Genomic DNA, 20,280 nt, shown 5'->3' with positions numbered 1-20,280 from the left:
TTGTGTACTTTTGTTATACTCTGTTTCATCTTTGCATAACTTGTGATTACTTTTTCCTCAGAGCAGAAAGATTTTTAAATGATTACTTCTTTAGTATGGTTTCATTCACAGATTTTTTTTCATTCCACCATTACTTTTTCTACAAAGCCCCTTACGTAAAAGAATTTTCGAAGGCCACAGTAAAGTTAACGATGCTTAGCACAGTGGGCAAGAGAAAATCCTGCATGAAAAGGATTGAACGATTCAACTGTTATGAAACCACTAACACCTATTATATCATGAAAAAATTAAAATAAAACTAAATAGGAAGGCTGCAAGCTGTAGTCTGACCTCGTGTTTACATGACCAATGTTCCTTAATATGACGTTTAAAAAATTCTTTTTTAATCTCTACCTTTTTCTCACATTTTCTTCTTTATTGGACTGTTAGCTCTTGTTCATATTTTGTTTGGGACCAAGAACTTGCTTACATTTACACATAATCCAGGATACAGAAACCGTCCTTATGGAAAATATCCCAAGGCCTGATGAGAGACAGAGTTACCAATGATACCATTCAGGAAGTGTTTTACACAGAACGTTTTCTGCATAAGTCTACATAAAATAGGATTGATATTCTGGATTATGTGGTCATTGACTTCAAGAGAATTAAATTGTTTTATACCATTAAAAAACCCAACCCTTATCTATACCAAGTTATTAAAGGAACCTTAATTACTCCTTTGAACGTGCTTTGCATTAGTGAGTCCTTTGTTGACCTGATCACAGACAGTGTGCATGTGTGCATATGTACATAGACATTTGCACCTCTATCGAAATATGTTTTCATGTGTCTTTGTCACCTGAAAGATTATTGGAAGGAGTATAATTCCCATATATGGTTATTAGGTTGCTGCTAAGAAATTTGGATCCCAAAGGCAGGCAAAAGAACAGAGACAGACCTGCATTTTCTGTAGGAATATCAGTTCTGCACTTCCTAGTGTCATAATACATACTTGATTACATATGCATATAAATACGTATATTCACTACAAAAATTAGCCAGATTTTCATTTTAATAATCAATGATTTTTTGACTTTATATAAAAATGAGACGTTTATATTGCTATTCATAGTAAAACTACATAAAATCACACGTAATTTTCAACATTTTTCCCTACAATATAAGAGATCTTTTATCTCATCTTATCTTTTAGAAACTATGTACTGCAGCTATTTGAACTGATTTTTGCGAGGCAGGAAGTAGCAATGAATATTTTTTCTCCAGTGTAGTTCATAGATAAATACTAACTTCATGTTATGGTGGAAATTTCTGTGTTGTGACCCATCAGTGTTGCCATATTGCTGGTTTGTGTGAAGTGACGATCACCTGTAAGGCCACTGTAGCAGAGGACAGTAACATAGCCTTAGGCAAAAAGAGTTGATTGAAGCATTTTACACCAGAGATTACCTTTAGGAAATCTGTCTTCTCCACATGACACTAACCAACTTGACCGTTATCATCCTCCAAGGCTTCATATATTTTTACATACGCACAAGACCCACACAGGTATGCATGCTGCCAGCAAGGCAGAGCGAAACACACTGCTGAAGGGGTGATGCTCCAGACAGAAGTTTAACTATTTGTCTAGATATTGCAGAGGTGGCTGTGATGTATTATTGCAGCACTGTTTCCAAAAGATAAAGAAAACACCACTGTATCTCGTTGTACCTGGTATTGTTAACAGTTTTCTGTTTCTTTTGACAGGAAGTAGAAAGGTTTCAGGTAGATAGAAAAGCATGATTAGTTCTTGGCTCAGATCAAACAACACTTGATGGCTGAGAAAAAAGGAAAGTTGTGCTGAGCAACTTTCAGAAACTTTCTTCTGACATTTCTTAGCACTTCGTACATAGCAATACAAACATTTCTCAAACATATAAGCTGCTCACATGGCTAATATACTGTCTAATAGTAAGGAATCATAAAGAAAACCTGAAGATTGACACATGATCATCAAGGGAGGTAAGATATGCATTGAACTGGAAGGATTTTTATAAAAACATAATGCGTGCATGCATGTGTGCACACACACATGCAGAGAGCTTTTCTGCTGCTGCTGTTTATTATTTTTCAAGTTATACGATTCAGCTCCCAAAGCATGTATGTTAAACCAGTTCACATGAATTATGCCTACATTCTCAGAGGTAACTAAATGGTCACCCTTTGAATCCTCCTAGAATTTGAGTTCTTTCAGCACTTATTATTTCAGAATTTATTGCTTTTTCAGAAGGATAAATATGGTGCCTAGATAAGACATATCAGGCAGTGTGGTCTTGACAGTCTATAAGAAGGTGGAGAAATTAAAGAGCCATGGAAGGTAAGTTCAGTAAACCAAATCCATTTGAGGAAATTGTAATTGGTTCGTGAGTTTGATGAAAAAAAAAAAGAGAGTCTGACACAAACCATGCACAGCCAAGTGTGTACTAAGCGCAAACTGATTTGATAGGGAGGTTAAACATTGTCAATAAACATTTGGCTCCATAATGTCCCTTGTGAATATTTTCCTATCTCTGCTAAGATTTCCTCAAAGGGGAGGGTAAAATCTCTTCTGTAGGTGCCACATTATAACTGTACAAACTTTTGCATTATTTCCCTAGAGGTTTCTGTAGAGAAACCAGGACACACATAGATTTCAGTCTGCTGCAACACATTAACTCTGCTACACAGAGTTAATAAAGACACAAGAAAGACTTTTTGCAAAGAAAATTAAGGGTGTTTAGCAGTGAAACTGCAGTGATAGACTTATTAGCACTATAATGTTATCATTTCAAGGAGATTTTCCACAAATACGCTTGTGGTAGATAAATCAAAACGAAAAGAACAATAATACATGGTGTAGTTTACAAGCATGAACAATAAATAGGCATTGTGAAATGACATAATGAAACAAATCAAGAACAGCTGCAAGCTACATTTGTACACAGTCTTTTGCATTTGTAGGAAATACAACTGTATTTTACTACGGCAAATTCCAGTAGAGCAAACAAAACTCTCGACAACACTCATTTTTCAACTTCAAGTGAAAATTGACCTACAGCATCTAATGGCTCTTTCTCCACCATTAGCACAGCTAGCAATGCCTTAGTTATTTAAATTTGGACAGATACAAAGAGGAACTTTAGGGGACACCTCAGTTAACAGAGCACCTACCGCATGCATACATTCACAGAATCACAGAATGGTAGGTGTTGGAAGGGACCTCTGGAGGTCATCTAGTCCAACCCCCTGCTAAAGCAGGTTCACCTACAGCAGGTTGCCCAGGACCATGTCCAGCCGGGTTTTGAATATCTCCAGAAAAGGAGACTCCACAACCTCTCTGGGCAGCCTGTTCCAGTGCTCTGTCACCCTCAATGTGAAGCAGTTTTTCCTCATGTTCAGGATGCAACTTCCTGTGCTCCAGCTTGTGCCCGTTGCTCCTTGTCCTGTCACTGGGCACCTCTGAGAAGAGTCTGGCCCCATCCTCGTGACACCTGTCCTTTAGATATTTGTAAGTGTTGATGAGGTCCCTTCTCAGTCTTCTCTTCTCCAGGCTAAAGAGCCCCAGGCCTCTCAGCCTTTCCTCATAACAGAGATGCTCCAGTCCCCTCATCATCTTCATAGACCTCCTCTGGACTCTCTCCAGGAGTTCCTTTTCTCTCTTGAACTGGGGAGCCCAGAACTGGACACAGTACTCCAGACGTGGCCTCACCAGGGCAGAGTAGAGGGGGAGGATAACCTCCCCCGACCTGCTGGCCACGCTCTCCTTGATATACACCAGGATACCACTGGCTTACTTGGCCACAAGGGCACATTGCTGGCTCATGGTCAACTTGCTGTCCACCAGGACTCCCAGGTCCTTCTCCACAGAGTTGCTCTCCAGCAGGTCGACCTCCAGTCTGTACTGGTGTGTGGGGTTATTCCTCCTCAAGTGCAGGACCCTACACTTGCCCTTGTTGAACCTCATTATGTTCCTCCCTGTCCAACTCTCCAGCCTGTCCAGGTCTCGCTGAATGGCAGCACAGCATTCTGGCGTGCCAGCCACTCCTCCCAGATTTGTATCATCAGCAAGCTTGCTGAGGCTGCACTCCGTCCCTTCATCCAGGTCATTGATGGTTATATTTAACAAGACCGGACCCAGTACTGACCCCTGGGCAACACAGCTGGCTACAGGCCTCCAACTAGACTCTACACCAGTGATCACAACCCTCTGAGCTCTGTCCTTTAGCCAGTTCTCAGTCCAACTCACTGTCCACTCCTCTATCGCACACTTCCTAAGCTTACCTACGAGGATGTGATAGGGGACAGTGTCAAAAGCCTTGCTGAAGTCAAGGTAGACAACATCCACTGCTGTACCCAGCCAGTCATACCATCATTGGAGACTAATAGATTGGTCAAGAATAATTTCCCCTTTCAACCCGTGTTGACCACTCCTGATAACCTTCTTTTTCTCCATGTGTTTAGAGATGACATCGAGAATGAGCTATTCCATCACCTTTCTAGGGATGGAGGTGAGGCTGAATGATCTGTAGTTCTCACTTTCTCTGGGTCCTCCTTCTTGCCCTTTTTGAAGACTGGAGTGACATTGGCTTTCCTCCAGTCCTCAGGCACCTCTCATGTTCGCCATGATCTTTCAAAGGTGATGGAGCGTGGCTTAGGAATAACATTTGCCAGCTCCTTCAGCACTAGCTGGTGCACCCATCTGGGACCATGGATTTGTGGGTGATCAGTTTGCCCAGAAGATCCCTAACCCAATCCTCCTCGACCAAGGGACAGTCTTCCTTCCTCCAGACTTCCTTTCCTACCTCCAGGGTCTGGGATTCCTGAGGGACAGGTTTAGCAGTAAAGACTGAAGAAAAAGTGTCATTCAGTAAATCCGCCTTCTCCGTATCCTCCATCGCCAGGGCATCTGCCTCATTCAGCAGCGGGTCCAAGTTTTCCCTAGTCTTCCTTTTCCTGCTGCTGTACTTGAAGAAACCCTTCTTGTTGTCCTTGACATCCCTACCCAGATTTAATTCCAAGTGTGCCTTAGCCTTCCTCATTGCATCCCTGCACACTCTGACAATGTTCCCTTATTTCTCCCAAGTGGCCAGTCCCTTTTTCCAAATTCTCTAAACTTCATTATTCCCTTTGAGTTTTTCCAGAAGCTCCTTGCTCATCCAAGCAGGCCTCCTGCCTCCTCTGCTTGATTTCTTACTCAGGGTTACATCAATCTTGAGCTTGGAGGAAGTGGTGCTTGAATATTAACCAGCTTTCTCAGACCTCCGTGCCTTCTACAGCCTTAACCCATGGGATTCCTCCAAGTAGGTCTTTGAAGAGGCCAAAGTTAGCTCTCATGAAGTCCAGGGCTGCAATCCTACTTGTTTCCCTGCTTCTTCCATGCAGGATCCTGAACTCCACCACCTCATGGTCACTGCAGCCAAAGCTGCCTCCAGCCTTCAAGGCTGCCCCCAACCCCCAGCCAGTCCTTTTTTTGTTAGTATGAGATCCACTAGCACACCTCTCCTTGTTGGTTCCTCCACCACCTGTGTCAAAAAGTTATCATCAATGTGCTTGGTGGCCTGTCTTTCCCAAAAAGTACATAGTCATCCATGACAGCATTTGAATCATGCAAGCTATTCCACCATGTCTCTGTAATTGCAATGAGATAATGGCCCTGCAAGCGCACACTGACCTCCAGCTTTTCCTGTTCATTCCCCATGCTGCATGTGTTGGTGTACGGGCATTTCAGAGAGGTAATTGAGCATGCACATTTCTCTGGAGGGGTGCAAGAGGATCCATCACAGTCATCCCTTGAGGTGGTTGGCCTTCTCGTTCCTATCTTGGGAGGTAGCTAAGGAACCTCTGTTGTTGCTCGAGTTGGCCTGGCTTATTCCCCAGTTGGATGCAATAGCATGAGCATTGTCATTCTGGACCCCACCCCCAAGTTTTGAAGCCTGCCTCACCAAGTTGGCCAGCCTGCTGCCAAATGTTCCCTTGCCCCTTCTAGACAGGTGAATTACTTCCCTCCCTAGCAGGTTATGGTCATCAAAGAATGACCTGTTGTCGTAAAAGTCAAAACACTCACAAGGGCACCAGCCACATAGCCAGAAGTTGATACTCATTATTCATTGATTTCTGGCTGCTCCCATTCCTCCAACTAATAAAATGGAGGAAAAGATAACTTGGGTACCAATATTTTTCCACTTGCACCCCCATGGTTTTATAGTTTCTTTTGATTCTGCCCTTGATTTTGGCTTGCAGTGTCATTCATGCTTACATGAAAGACTAACGGCGGATAGTAGTCTGTGCTCTTTACAAGCTGTGGCACTCTCTCAGCAATGTGTCAGATCCTAGCTTCCGGAAGGCAGCATACCTCTCATGACTCCCTGTCAGATTGGCAGACGGGTACCTCAGTAGCATTAACAGAGAGTCACCCACTACAAGCCCCCATCGTTTCTTTTTACGATATCCACTGTGTGCTGCTGGTACAGTTTCTCTATGTAGACCTTGCTTGTGGCTGTCTACAGCTTCATGTATAAAGCTTCATATCTGTTTTTTGTTGTGATATTGGAGGGTGGATACTGAAGTGGAGGCTGCATGTGGGCCACCAGGGTCCAAGGTGTCTCATTCTCAATGGTGTCCACTACAGGAACATGGTTATGATCTATCTCCATCTCAGCACCTCTAATACTGCACAGCCTTATAACTGTTTCCTGCAACTCGGCCACTTGACATAACAGATCCTCAACCTGTGTACACTTTTTGCAGGTACTTACCTTTTCACTGGGAGAAGGGTCTGGGCACTTGTTGCAACCAGACACCTGTCCTTTTTGGTTAGATTGTAACAGAAAACCTCATGTGCTGTGCCCAGTTGAAGCCTTCTCCACCAATATGCTGCAGGGCCTGCAGGCACTTAGACAAAGGAATGTAAGTTCAGGGCCCTTGCACCTGAGCTTATACTGCAGTCGTGTTATAACAGAATCTTATGCTGCTGTTTGATATGGTCAGTTGGCTTTGCCCTGACCAGCTGGCTTCAGAAACAATTCTGGATTCTGTAGTGACCCCCTCTTGGGGGGCTCATGGCTTTCTCTAAACACCAATGACCAAAATTTGAAATTTTCCCAATGCCTTTTGGAGAACAATATACATCATACACAGGCAGTGTACGTATCTTGTCTGGTAGGAGCTGGTGTGGAAGTGAAGGGAGAGGACAGGCACAGATGTAGAAATGGTAATGAAGTAGTTCTATTAAAGTTGAACTGATAATGGATACTGGAAGTGACAGAAGTGAAAGCTGGAAAATTTACACAGATTTATGGCAACTGCCCTGCAAAGCGTCATCTAAATGGTTCAGGATATACGCTGGCTTTTCACTGACATTAAGTATGCTGACACATCAGAAACTGACATGTCAGTAAAGAAGACAGATAGCTCTGATGCCTTTTTACCTTTAAAACAATTTCACTTAAACAATATATAAAATAAAATTAAGTAATTCTTAAAGCAAATTAAACACATTTCTTATTTTAGGTGAAATGTCAGGCAGTACATGGGTAAAAAGTAGAATTGAACAAACATTGTTTCAGAAGCTGAAAGGTGTTAAATTATATGTAGCACTCAGATGTATTATGTCTATTTAATGGGGAGAAGAAAGCTCTTTACTAGATATTTAAATGTTTTTTCCTACTGCTAACACAGCATAATAAGCCACATTGTAACACAAAAAATACACATTATATCACAACACAAAAAATATACATTATATCACAAGTGTCAGGTATAAATTGATAAATACAGAAATATTTTAAGTCCCAAGGGTGGGGTGAGAACAGATGCAAACTAACAGCTAACCTATTTATATCATAGATTACAACAGACACTGACAAGGTGCTTTTTCCTGTGAAATTCTATAAAAAATGACAGTCTGGTAAATTGAAAAAAAACCCACCCCAAAACCACAAGAAAAGAGCCTGAACCACCAGAGCTCTTCTCTAGAAGATTTCATCACTCCAAGTAAAATTAATGGTCAAATTTAGAAGGAAATGAGCTCTAATTCTGAGGAAAGAGATAAATCTACCTATCCTTTGTGTCAGACAATCTTTCATGCTTACCTACCTATATAGTATGGAGCAAGAAATATAAAAAAGCAAAACTTAAAAAATATTTCAGCTGTGTTAGGTAATTAAATCACTATCTGCATGATGTTTAGCAGAGATGGGGTTTCCTTCTACTGCCTGTTCAGCATAGAAGGAGTATGCTCCTTTGGGGTGTATAAAAATCCTTTTATTCTGTTCTACATTCTTACACCTGTCTTTCTAAATATAAACTTGATTTATTGAGAGCGAAACTAGCAGGTACAAGTGTTCCGCATTTTATTGTATTCAGCAGCTCTGAAGAGGCTCAGTTCATTATCTATACAATTGTTCTGAAGCCTCAGATACACAAGAAGAACGAGTTTGAACGAAGGCATCTTCAGCTTTGGTTGTTTATTATTTCTGAATGACAGTCATAGTTTAGTTTCCATCTCCTTCTTTCACAAGAAAGACTGATTAGGTGCTTAAAAATTTCTTTCTTAAATGGAAATTTTGGTAACTCTGAAAAAAAAAAAAAACCAAACCAGTACGAGTTTGACAAAGAACCATTTTCACAGTATGAAATACTGGAAATGTGTCCCAAAGCAACACTACTGTTCATGGTGACTTCATTGATTACTCAGTGGGATTAATCAAAATGAAAGGATTTTATCTTGCACCTCTCCTACTTGTAATATCTGATTGCATTGCACTGTGCTGTCACCACTAGTCAATCCTATGACTAATTAAAGGCCCCCCTCACAACTTGCAGCTGAGGGAAAACACAGAATTCAGTGGAAACACGCACAGTAAATGTAGTTTTATTTTTTGGCCAGATCTGTATTACTACAACAGAAGCTCTACCTCCACCCTATCAACTCACAGGAGAAGTCCGAATTATGGAGTCAGATTCCTTTGTGATCAAGTTTAGACAAGAATTCATTATGTTTCCAGCAAACTCTTGGTGCACAGCTATATCAAGGGGTTTACCGTGTCTTAAAAAAATAGCAAATCTTTTGCTATCCTGTCACTTTTTGCAAACTATTAATCTGTCCTCCTTTGTGAGAGAAAAGTGACTTTAAAAAAAAAAAGGTATTATAAGCAATTTGCTTAGACAAGCAATGGTATAATTTCATGGCTCCAAGGGCTAGCATGGTATGCTCTAAGACAGTGGTATGCAAAGAGATAGTCTTGGTTTGTAAACAATGTTGGCAAATTCACTGTTATAATACATGATCAACCACAAGGTCTTCTCCTGACAAAGAACGCAGACCTAATACTTGGTATTCAAGGAAGGGTCACAACCATGAAAACACCTGTGTAAAACTGAGGAATACAGATAATCCTTGGCTTCAACTGGTGCTTCAAGTGTAATGACAGTGAAGCATAAGTTACTGAATTATGCCATCTGCTTCACAGAATCTTTTCCTCTACTACTGTTCCCAGTTGATATTATTTGGTTGCATTTTCTAACTATTCAGTAAATGGTTGTCCAGTAAAACACACTATGCTTTAATCGGAGGACAGTAATTATCTCCCTGGATTTACTTTCTTTTTACTTCATTTAGTAATCTCAATTAAGCATTCAGTTGTGCAGTCTAGTAATCTGTGCATGGGAAACCCTTTCAAAGGAATGTTGTTGTCTTTGACATAAACAGCTAGATAACTGAACTTGTACCTCTGAGCATCTTCACAAAATGCTGTGTAGGCTGATCCATCACTAAAATACTAATGTTTCAAGACAAATATTGGTAGTTCAGTGTCCAAACAGTTCTAAATCTCCCTGCAATAAAATGGCTTCAGAATACCGTATAATATATGCATCACAGCTGAATATTGTTTCAAGCACCATATATTTGAGATACTTAAGTGTAAGAGAAACCCACAAACAAGAAAACAATCAGAATCACACACAGAGACATATATAACAAATGATCTCTACAAAAGACTAGGAAAGGAGATACAAAGTATTTTATAACCTACAGACTCAGTGAGAAAGCTCACTGCACAAGACTGAGTAAGTTTTTATTCTTATGAGACCAATACAGTTTATTTATCTTATATATTCACTGCAGATGGTGATTCCTTAACTTTAGTTAAGTACTGGCCTAAACAAAATAACAGCCACAGGACTTTCCTCCTTGGTAAGATAAAAGAGCTAATTGGTTTAAAATCTTTATTTATGCATCAGGTAAAAACTGACCAAAAGTAAATGAAAAAAAGCTGCTCTTCAGAGATTGCACCACTATCAAAGAAAGGCAATAACAGAAAGTTGATGCATCTTAACATTTCTCTATCAAACCCTTACTTCTCTTCTAAGAGATTAAGATGAACCCACATTTGATGAAATTAAGATTTGTTCCTGTAATTAAAGCACTGGACTGGAAGAGCTGTCTCTACCGCAGAATCAGTGTATAGCCTTAGGCATGACTGTGCACTTCAGTCCCACTTGCAAAACATTTATTTCCTCCAGCCTTTTTAGCCAGTAACTTTTAATGCATGTTTGTTGCTTAATACATAAAGAATGTTTCTAAAGTGCCATACTCCTCAAGTTCATAAAATTTAATGGTAGCTGCTTTGAAAGGGCCCAAACTCCATTCTCACAACAAAGGCAAAGGCAAGGCTTCCCTTTTCATTTAGTCATTACAGTTAATTACAGTATGAGTATGCACCTGAATTACTAAAGAACCATTTCCACCGAATAGCAATTCTAGCAGAAGGAAAAACACATCTCCATGTTGGTGTTGCCACCTGTTTAACTATTAAACCACAAGTGCCAGATTTTGTCGCACAAGCCTACAGATGCACTGAGACATTCCTCGGGGGCAAAGCACCAGGTTGTGACCTGGCAGGTGTTGTCTGACTGGAGGTCAAAGAAGCTATGCCCAAGCTGTAAAACTTGGTCAAGTTCATTTCTGTTTCAGTAAAGGTACATGCTGAATTGATCCAAATTATTTCAACACTCCAGAATCTATTTATATGATATTTTCATTTCACAAATTAAAACATTTCAGCTTGCTGGTTAAGCTCTAGATTAAAAGGTCAGAGTATTAAGGAGTTTCAAGATCTGGAAATAACAGGTTTTGACATGTGCTGTTCTAGATGAAGCTGCAACTCTCCTTCCACCATGATGCATGTATATCCATTCCATCCCATTTACCAGAACCGGAGGTAAACAAAACCACATTAGAATACTTTCAGAGAGAAGGACGTTTTCAGTAGCATTGAACTTAAACATGAGACTTTCTTGAGTAAAAAGAAAAGTGATGTACTTGCTTAATTATTGACAATGTTGTTATATTTTTTGTATTCAGATTTTGTTTAGTTTAGTTTATAATAGGCTGAAAATATTAACTACAGTGGCAGAATTTACACTAAATATTTAGATAGTAAGCTTTACTGAACATACATAATTTCTTTTTCTAGACAGGAATCATTAATAAGCAAAAAACATTCATTATCAAATAATTCCTTCAATATCAGCATGAAAAGGCATTGCAGAATTAATTTGCCTGTCATAGAATCACAGAATTATTCAGGTTGGAAAAGACCTTCGAGATCATTGAGTCCAAACACCAACCCTACTCTACCAAGTACACCCTAAACCATATTGTCAAGCACCTCATCTAAATGGCCTTTAAACACATGAAGGGAAGGTGACCCAACCACCTCCCTGGGCAGCCTACTCCAATATCTGACAGTCCTTTCAGTAAAATCATTTTTCCTATGTCTAGCCTAAGCTTACCCTGGTGCAGCTTGAGTCCGTTTCCTCTTGTTCTATCGTTAACTACCTGTGAGAAGAGACCAGCACCTGCCTCTCTGTAATGTCCTCTCAGGTAGTTGTGGAGAGCAATAAGGTCTCCCCTTAGCCTCCTTTTCTTAAGACTAAATAACCCCAGTTCCTTCAGCTGCTCTTCATAAGACTCATTCTCCAGGCCTTTCACCAGCTTTGTTGCCCTTCTCTGCACTCTCTCCAGCACCTCGATGTCTTCTTTTATTGAGGTGCCCAAAACTGAACACAGTACTCGAGGTGTGGCCTCACCAATGCCAAGTACAGGAAAACGATCACCTCCCTACTCCTGCTGGCCACGTTATTCCTAATACAAGCCAGGAGGCCATTGGCTTTTTTGGCCACCTGGGCACACTGCTGACTCACATTCAGATAGTTGTCAATCAGCACCCCCAGGTCCTTTTCTGCCAGACAGCTTTCCAGCCACTCATCCCCAAGCCTGTAGCACTGCATGGGGTTGTTTTGGCCCGAGTGCAGGAGCCGGCACTTGGCCTTGTTAAACCTCATAGCATTGGCATCGGTCCAGCCTGTCCAAGTCCCTCTGCAGAGCCTCCCTACCCTCAAGCAGATCAGTACTCCCGCCCAACTTGGTGTTGTCTGCAAACTTACTGAGGGTGCATTCTATCCCTTTGTCAGGATCATTGATAAATATGTTAAACAGAAGTGGCCCTAGTGCTCACCCCTGCAGAACACCACTTGTGACCGGCCGCCATCTGGATTTAACTCCATTGGTCACCACTCTCTGGGCCCGGCCGTCCAGCCAGTGTTTCACCCAGCAGAGCGTATGCTCATCCAAGCCATGAGCAGCCAGTTTCTTCACTAGAATTCAGTGGGAAACAGTGTCGAAGGCTTTATGGAGGTCGAGGTAAACAATATCCACAGGCTTTCCCTCATCCATCAGGGGGTCATCTTGTCACAGAAGGAGATCAGGTTCATTAAACAGGACCTGCCTTTCATAAACCCGTGCTGACTGGGCCTGATCACCTGGTTGTTCTGTAAATGACTCGTAATGGCATTCAATATGCTCTGCTCCATGACCTTCCCTGGCACCGAGGTCAGATTGACAGGTCTGTAGTTTCCCAGATCCTCCTTTCAGGCTTTCTTGTAGATGGGTGTCACATTTGCTATTCTCCAGCCCACTGGGACCTCCCCAGTTAGCCAGCACTGCTGGTAGATGATGGAAAGAGGCGCGGTGAGCACATCCGTCAACTCCTTCAGTACTCTTGGATGTAGCCCACCTGGCCCCATAGGCTTGTGTGCATCTAAGTGGTGTAGTAGGTCACTGACCACTTCCTCTTCAATTGTGAAGGACACATTCTGCCCCCCCACCCCGTCTTCCAGCTCGAGGGGCTGGGTGTCTAGGGAACAACTAGTTCTACTACTAAAGACTGAGGCAAAGAAGGCATTGAGCACCTCAGCCTTCTCCTCACCCTTTGTCACTGTGTTTCCCCCTCTATCTAGTAAAGGAGGAAGGTTCTCCCTAGCCCTCCTTTTGTTGTTGATGTATGTATAGAAACTTTTTTAATTGTCTTTATCAGCTGTAGCTAGGTTCAGTTCTAATTGGGCTTTGGCTTTCCTAATTTTCTCCCTGCATAGTCTCACTACTTCTTTATAGTCCTTATGAGAGACTTGTCCCCTCTTCCAAAGGCCATAAAATCTCCTTTTGTTCCTGAGGTGGTGCCAAATGTCCCTATTCAGCCAGGTCGGTCTTCTTCCTTGCCGACTTGTTTTTGGGCACACGGGGACAGCCTGCTCCTGTGCCTTTAAGACTTCCTTCTTGAAGTATGTCCAGCCTTCCTGGACTCCTTTACCCTTCAGGGCTGCCTCCCAAGGGACTTTGTCAATCAGTCTCCTGAACAGGCCAAAGTCTGCCCTCTGGAAGTCCAAGACAGTAGTTTTACTGACCCCCTCCTTACTTCCCCAAGGATTGAAAACTCTATCATTTCATGATCGCTATGCCCTAGACAGCCTCCAACCTTTACTTCCTCCACAAGATCCTCTCTGTTCACAACAAACAGGTCCAGGGCAGCTTCCCTTGTTGGCTCTCTTACCAGCTGTGTCAGGAAGTCATCTTCCACACACTCCAGGGACCTCTGGGACTGCTCTCTCTCTGCTGTATTGTATTTCCAGTAGATATCTGGAAAATTATTCACACTTCTTTGTCAAACATGTGCGTTTGTGCAACATTTAAGCAAATCCTAAAAGAATATACTGTTGAGTCATTCAAGATTGTCCTTTCACAGAATAAACATTAATACTATTAAGGTATCAGGAGCTGTAAAGATTAAAAGTCATGGGAAGGATACAGGCAAGAAAAGGGACAAAACCAAATAATTTGGCATGTTTGATGGTTAATGTTACCATCATCATCTCCAAAGAGATATAGAATAAAAATGTACAAGTGATGATGCACTACTCTGCATCTCAGGCAGACCCATTACATAAGCACACCTGCACACTTTGCTTTCACTACCTAAAACATGAACTGTTTTGGTGACCTATTCTTTGCCCAGTCGACTTTGGCTCTGCTGCTAACATCTAGCACTTCTTCTAGCAGACATCTGACTTTTGCCATAAAACCATTCAGTCATTTCTGAAAAGATCAGGAAAGGATCATTATAGAATAAGAGCTCAGACTCAGCTTAAGCTGAGCTCATGGTCAAAAGAAAAATGTCTATAGTCCTTTATCACTCTCAGGCATGTTGAAATCCTACAAATTATTATATCTTGCTGTTACATGACATTTAATGATGTCTTGTTTGGTCAAGCAAATCGCAACTGAAATGCCAAATCCTTCTAAACTGTTACGTTATGTTGCACAGGTATTATGTACTGTTTTGCTACAGTAATATCTGCAACAAAAACCTGTAGCTCAACAATTTATTAAAACATGTGTTTCTAAAGAAGTTCAGAAGACCATAACTCAAAGAGCGCACAATGTGTAGAGGTTCTGCATAATTTGTGCAGTATGTAGCATTCCAGTAGCATTTAAGTGGCCAGAAGAGGCCTTGTGGACCTTCAGTTCAGAGCTGAATTACCCCTAGGAAAAATGGTTTTATAAAAGATTCCATGAACACATGAAAGCTCATTTTGTATTGGATAAAGTGTCTGGATAGCCAATATCTTCCTCTTTTAGAAGAACAGAGCCTGTGTAAGAGGAACATGAAGGTTTTCTTTCTAGCCAAGTTTCAGCATATGTAATAGAGCACTATACGAGCTTTCCAAGTCAGCTAACAGCAGGAGTTTTTTCCCATGCCAAAAATGTCTTTTCCTTAATGAAAATTGCATGCTGTAGTGCAGTCAAAGCACGGAAACTAATCAAAGTAGGGTGGTTTAAAAGATGTCAGATAAAAAGACCTGGCAGCACTTTGAGAGAGGAAGCACTGTAAATAGATATTCAACTGTTCACAGGCAGTTCAAATGGGATGACTAAGAAAGGCAGAATAACTCCTCATTTTGCCAGCTAGACCCAACTTTATAATTGCTAATGTTGTTCACAATCTCCTTACCTAAGAATGACAATTAAAGTTTTGTGTATGAAACATTAACAGCCAAAACCATGCTGAAACTATCCATACACTGAGCTATTTATCAAGACTTTTGATTAACCATGCTAGAGACATGAAAATATAAATTGCACTTCAGACTGTAGGCTTTTTTCTTCCTTTTTCTAGATAATTTTCAGGACCACTTTGTAAGGCTGAAAGACCAATTATATTTGTTGTGTACATCTGAACATTTTAACCAGGAATATTTGGTAAATGTTAGCTGAAGAAAATGCATACTGTGAATGGACAAGTCTTTATACCTGACCCTTGAAAATCCAGTCAGTGAGCAGGAGGCATTACACTGTTATGATGTAAATCAAGCTGATAAAAAAGATTTATCAGCTATCATGCTATTCAAATTGCAGCCAGGCCCAGAGGCAACAAATGTGCTGGACATTGTACAAATTTGTATAAGAACATGATGTTTGTCCAAAGGCTGAATTAAGTGGGAAAAAAAAAAAGGGGATTTTTGCCTGAGATCTCAGACTTTTTTTTTTTTTTTTACCTAGTTTCTCATAAGAACTCACTCAATCAGATTAAAATATACATACTACATGACCTTCATCACTTAATCAAAAACTATTCTGTGTATCTTAGAGATGTGAACATCTAAGCCTATCTAAATAAGTGTATTTCAAGTCAAGTGGTAAAAGACTTTCACCCTGAGACTTCACCACTTCAGACCTGTCCTTTATCCTGAGCCAAGATACAGCCAGTTTATTTAGGGCAGAATTACTTACCTGCCAGGTTGCACAGGAAGTAAAGCTTAAATAAATTCACACACATTGAACTTCAGAGAAATCATATTCTAAAGATACTGTTTCTGTAGTCTGAATAACACAGCTTCTTCAGATTTAATTGTTCAAGAACTGATAGTACAAACATTAAGAAAAAAATCTACTTTGATTTATTTATTCTATATTCATCTATATTCCTCATGAATCAATTTAAAGGTCTGAAAATACTATAACCAATGACAGTAATACCCATTCTTTCTAGGAAGGAAATTACCTCTGAGGAGCTTGAATTCTGTTTTATATCCTTGGGGTTTAAGAGCACTTACGCCACTCTTAGGGTGGCTTCTGGAAAGAAAATGAGATTTGACAGGTAGGACAAATGTTATAGTGTCTGCTTGACATTTAGTTTGATTATGAAATGAGTGTCTGAAAATTGAGGATCAGTGTCACAGCATTGCTGGAGGAGAGTAGAGGATGTTAACAATATAAAGACATTGCAACAATATGCAGACTCCAATTACTGCATGCTAGTTTTGAGAAACATTGAACATGGCAGACACTGGATCAATAAGACACACCTGAAGTCTAATGTAATAATGCCATGAATTGCAATGCTCTCAAAGTATCAGCTAGATGGGAAACATCACAGCGACGATTTAAGTTGCTACATGAGTGCAAGGTTCCGATATAAGGAAGTAGTGGGAGAAGGGGAGAAATTCGTATTTTTAATACCAGTAATCTAGCATCTGATCTGACTTAACAAAGTAATAAACTGTTAAGATGGAACTACTGGACCAATTTGAAAGCAGTTGTCTTCTTAACTACAAAAATTAAAAGCATCAGGAAGTTTGTTGGCTTATGAATTCATGTTCTTTTCAGCTTGTATTTTACATTATTTGTCCTCAAAGTGAGAGATTTACACTAAACCAGAACCAGCTTTGCATAACTACTGTCTGTAGTGCATACAGAAGTGCTTACGCATATAATCATTAAAAGTGCAGAATTCACAAGCCAGAAAGGGGGACTCCTGATTCAGAACTTTTTTCTCCATAATACAGAGTTGGGAAGTTTGTGCTGTGGAGTCTACCACCTGGTGCTGGCATCACACAGAGCTGGGATAGCAGAAGATTTCTGTGCCGTTAGCAAAAATGAGAATTTCACTGATGATAATTTCACACTAAGAAACCGTTTTTCAGATGCTCCAGTATGATGGAGTCTCAAGTCAACCGTGATTTCTTATGTCTATCAAATGCCAAGAGTCTGTTCTTATATATACTTTCATTTGACCATAAGACAGTAAATGAGATCAGACATAACTCACGTTTGCAGGAGAACACCATGTTATTAGGAAAAGAAAAGAAACAGAATTGAGTCATTAGGCTCAGCAGTGATGGATGTTACTCTGCTAAAGACCATGCCAATCTCCTTGCCAGTGCCAGATGGTTTCCTTAGGAGGCTGTTCAATAGTCTCAGAAATCTCATTGTCAGAAGTTTGCTGTCCATGAGCCCAATTTTGATTTTTGCATTTTCATCCTATTACTTCTATGTATAGTTTTATGCTTACGTACTATGTGAAAGTTTAAAAAAACCCATCCCTTCTGAGCATCTAATTTCATGCATTAGTAATTGTCTGGTTTCAATATCCAACCTGATCCTAAACAATTTTCACATTGCATTGCATCATTTAAACAAGGGACATTTAAATCACATATTCAGTCAAGGTCTTCAGCTATGTTGGTCTAAGCAAAGTTAACCTATTTTTTCCAATAATACTCAGAAATGACCTCTGACATCCCAGTGCTTCCATATTTAGGAAATGGACTGATAATGGGATTGAGCGCTGATTTTGAAGTGCCACATTTACTTAATGGCTTGGAAAGTCTAGTGCACTTTATCGAGACTGCTAATAAACCCTAGCTATATATCAGGAAGGTAGAATATTTAACATTGGCAGAATTTAATACTAAGTTACAATTTTGTTTGATATAACTCTTTTTGACCAAAGTGTTTTCCAATGTGTGAATGAAAAATCTGTCATTTACCACATGTATTAGGCACATACATTATTTTTTTCCTGCAGAGTTCTTTGTTGTAAGAGTTTTCTGCATCTTCTTAATTTTTTCCAGACACCATACAGTCTTCTTACACTAAATGTTACAGCACACACATTAGTGTGAGTATCATGGAGTGTATTTTCAGCAGTTCTCAACATGCAAGAATAATGCAAAGGAAGTAGTTTGCAAGGACATAGCCCGGAAACGCAAAATGAAGGATCGCCAAGTGGGGATTTAATCTGTTACTTAAATTAGGGAAAAGTTAGAAATCCTTATGGCTACAACACATACAACAGAACTGTCCTACAACTCTCTTCTGTATTAAAAAAATGGAAACAGAACTCATCTCTGTGTCCAAAACTTGAAGAAGACTAGCCAGAAACAGTTTAAATCTCAAATCAAGTCTTGTGTTGTGGGCTTTCCTCCACTTGTAATGCTCTGTCAAATTGCTGATTCATCTCATCAGTGTAAATACTACCTGAATCTCTCTCTCCCAGCTGTTGCTGCTCCACTGTCAGCATGAAGCAGCATTGTGTCAGGACTCAGGAAATGCTGCCATAGTCCTCCATGCATTTCCATATATGCTGGCTATTACGTACTCCATACTTTCACAAAATCTGAAGAAAAAAAAAGTTTCAAATTAACTTGGAAGTCCTGTTTTCCAATACATTTCTTGGCAGGGGTAAAGAAATTAACGTGCTTGAGAGACAGGGATTATATTTTTCATTGGGGCAGGCAGGAAACTTAGAGATGTAAAGCAGCTGGTACTTTGACATTTCCTTTGACACAATACAGGTGAAATACGAGCATGCACAGCAAATACTCTGAGTTTAAGAGACATCATTTCTATATGTTATTTTCTGATACACCTGTTCTGATTCTAAAAACTTTTGTAAAATGACAGACAGAGAGCCACCACTTCCTTGCTTGCATCCCAGTACATGTTATCTGGACATTTCCTGTATACTACACAGGAATTCTTGTCAATTCAAAATGCACATATCTGTCTCCAGGTCCATAACACCTTTGTTTATTGAAACCCATAGCTGAGAAAGTTGTTGTTTATGAAAATTTCAGATTAGTGGCACTTTTGTTCATTCATAGCTACTTGTATTGTGACTCATAATTAAAACTGGCTACAAACTCAGTATGTTACTACTTGTACAAGCAGACACAAAACCATACTTGTGTCAGAAAACTAGTCAACATTCTTATAAACTGCACATGCCATCAGTGAAGATGGCTGTGACTGCATATGTGCATCACCTTACATTGAAGTAAAGGTAGCATAAGACAAATTGACTCAAACAAACTCCTAGAAGGCAGAAAGTTACCTGCTTTGTGAAAGAATAGTCTACTAATAAAATTACAGTTTTGCCTTACTGAGGAGAAAAGAATTAAGAAGAAAGACACTCTAAAACGACTGAATTGGCCAAATTTTTTGGTGTGGAACTGGAGCATAAATCACAAGGAAAACTTTAACCAATTTTTGGGATTATTTCCTCATGTTTTAATACATAATTTTCTACATGATAGCAAAAATAGCAGCTTTTATTCCACAAACAGATAAAGCTATGTCAGATCTACAGAAGTTTTCAAAACATCTGAACTGTTTCGACAAGTTCTGTTATTTATGATTCAAACAGCTGTACAAAAGTTAAGTCACAGGAAGCACTAGCTAAGAGGTTACTACAAGCTTCTTTCAGGTGAGGAAACCCTGGATCTATTGTTTCCCAAGCAGTAAATTCACTTTCCTGAATAATTCATTTTGCATAATTGTCTTCCAGGGTTTTGTCAGAAATAATAATCACCATGTCATTATAGCACCAAAAGGGTAATTAAAAATTTATTAGCATAACAGTCAAATTTTCTCCAAAGCAATGGCAAATGATCATGTCAAGCTCTTGATTTCTTGTTCATGCATTTAAACTGCAGAAATAGAAACCAGAGACTGTCATGCACCTACGGCCCATCTTCTAAATATCCTCCATGGATCTTTGTTTTGAGTAGAACTGCTGTGTTTAATTAGCTGCTTAAACAAGGTGCTATATTGCCATTGAAACCATGGGAGGAGGTAGCATT

Source organism: Leptosomus discolor, chromosome Z (assembly GCF_034619465.1).
Source record: "Leptosomus discolor isolate bLepDis1 chromosome Z, bLepDis1.hap2, whole genome shotgun sequence".
NCBI lineage: Eukaryota > Metazoa > Chordata > Aves > Leptosomiformes > Leptosomidae > Leptosomus > Leptosomus discolor.
The sequence above is the reverse complement of the archived record's forward strand: the minus strand, read 5'-3'. Positions refer to the sequence as shown.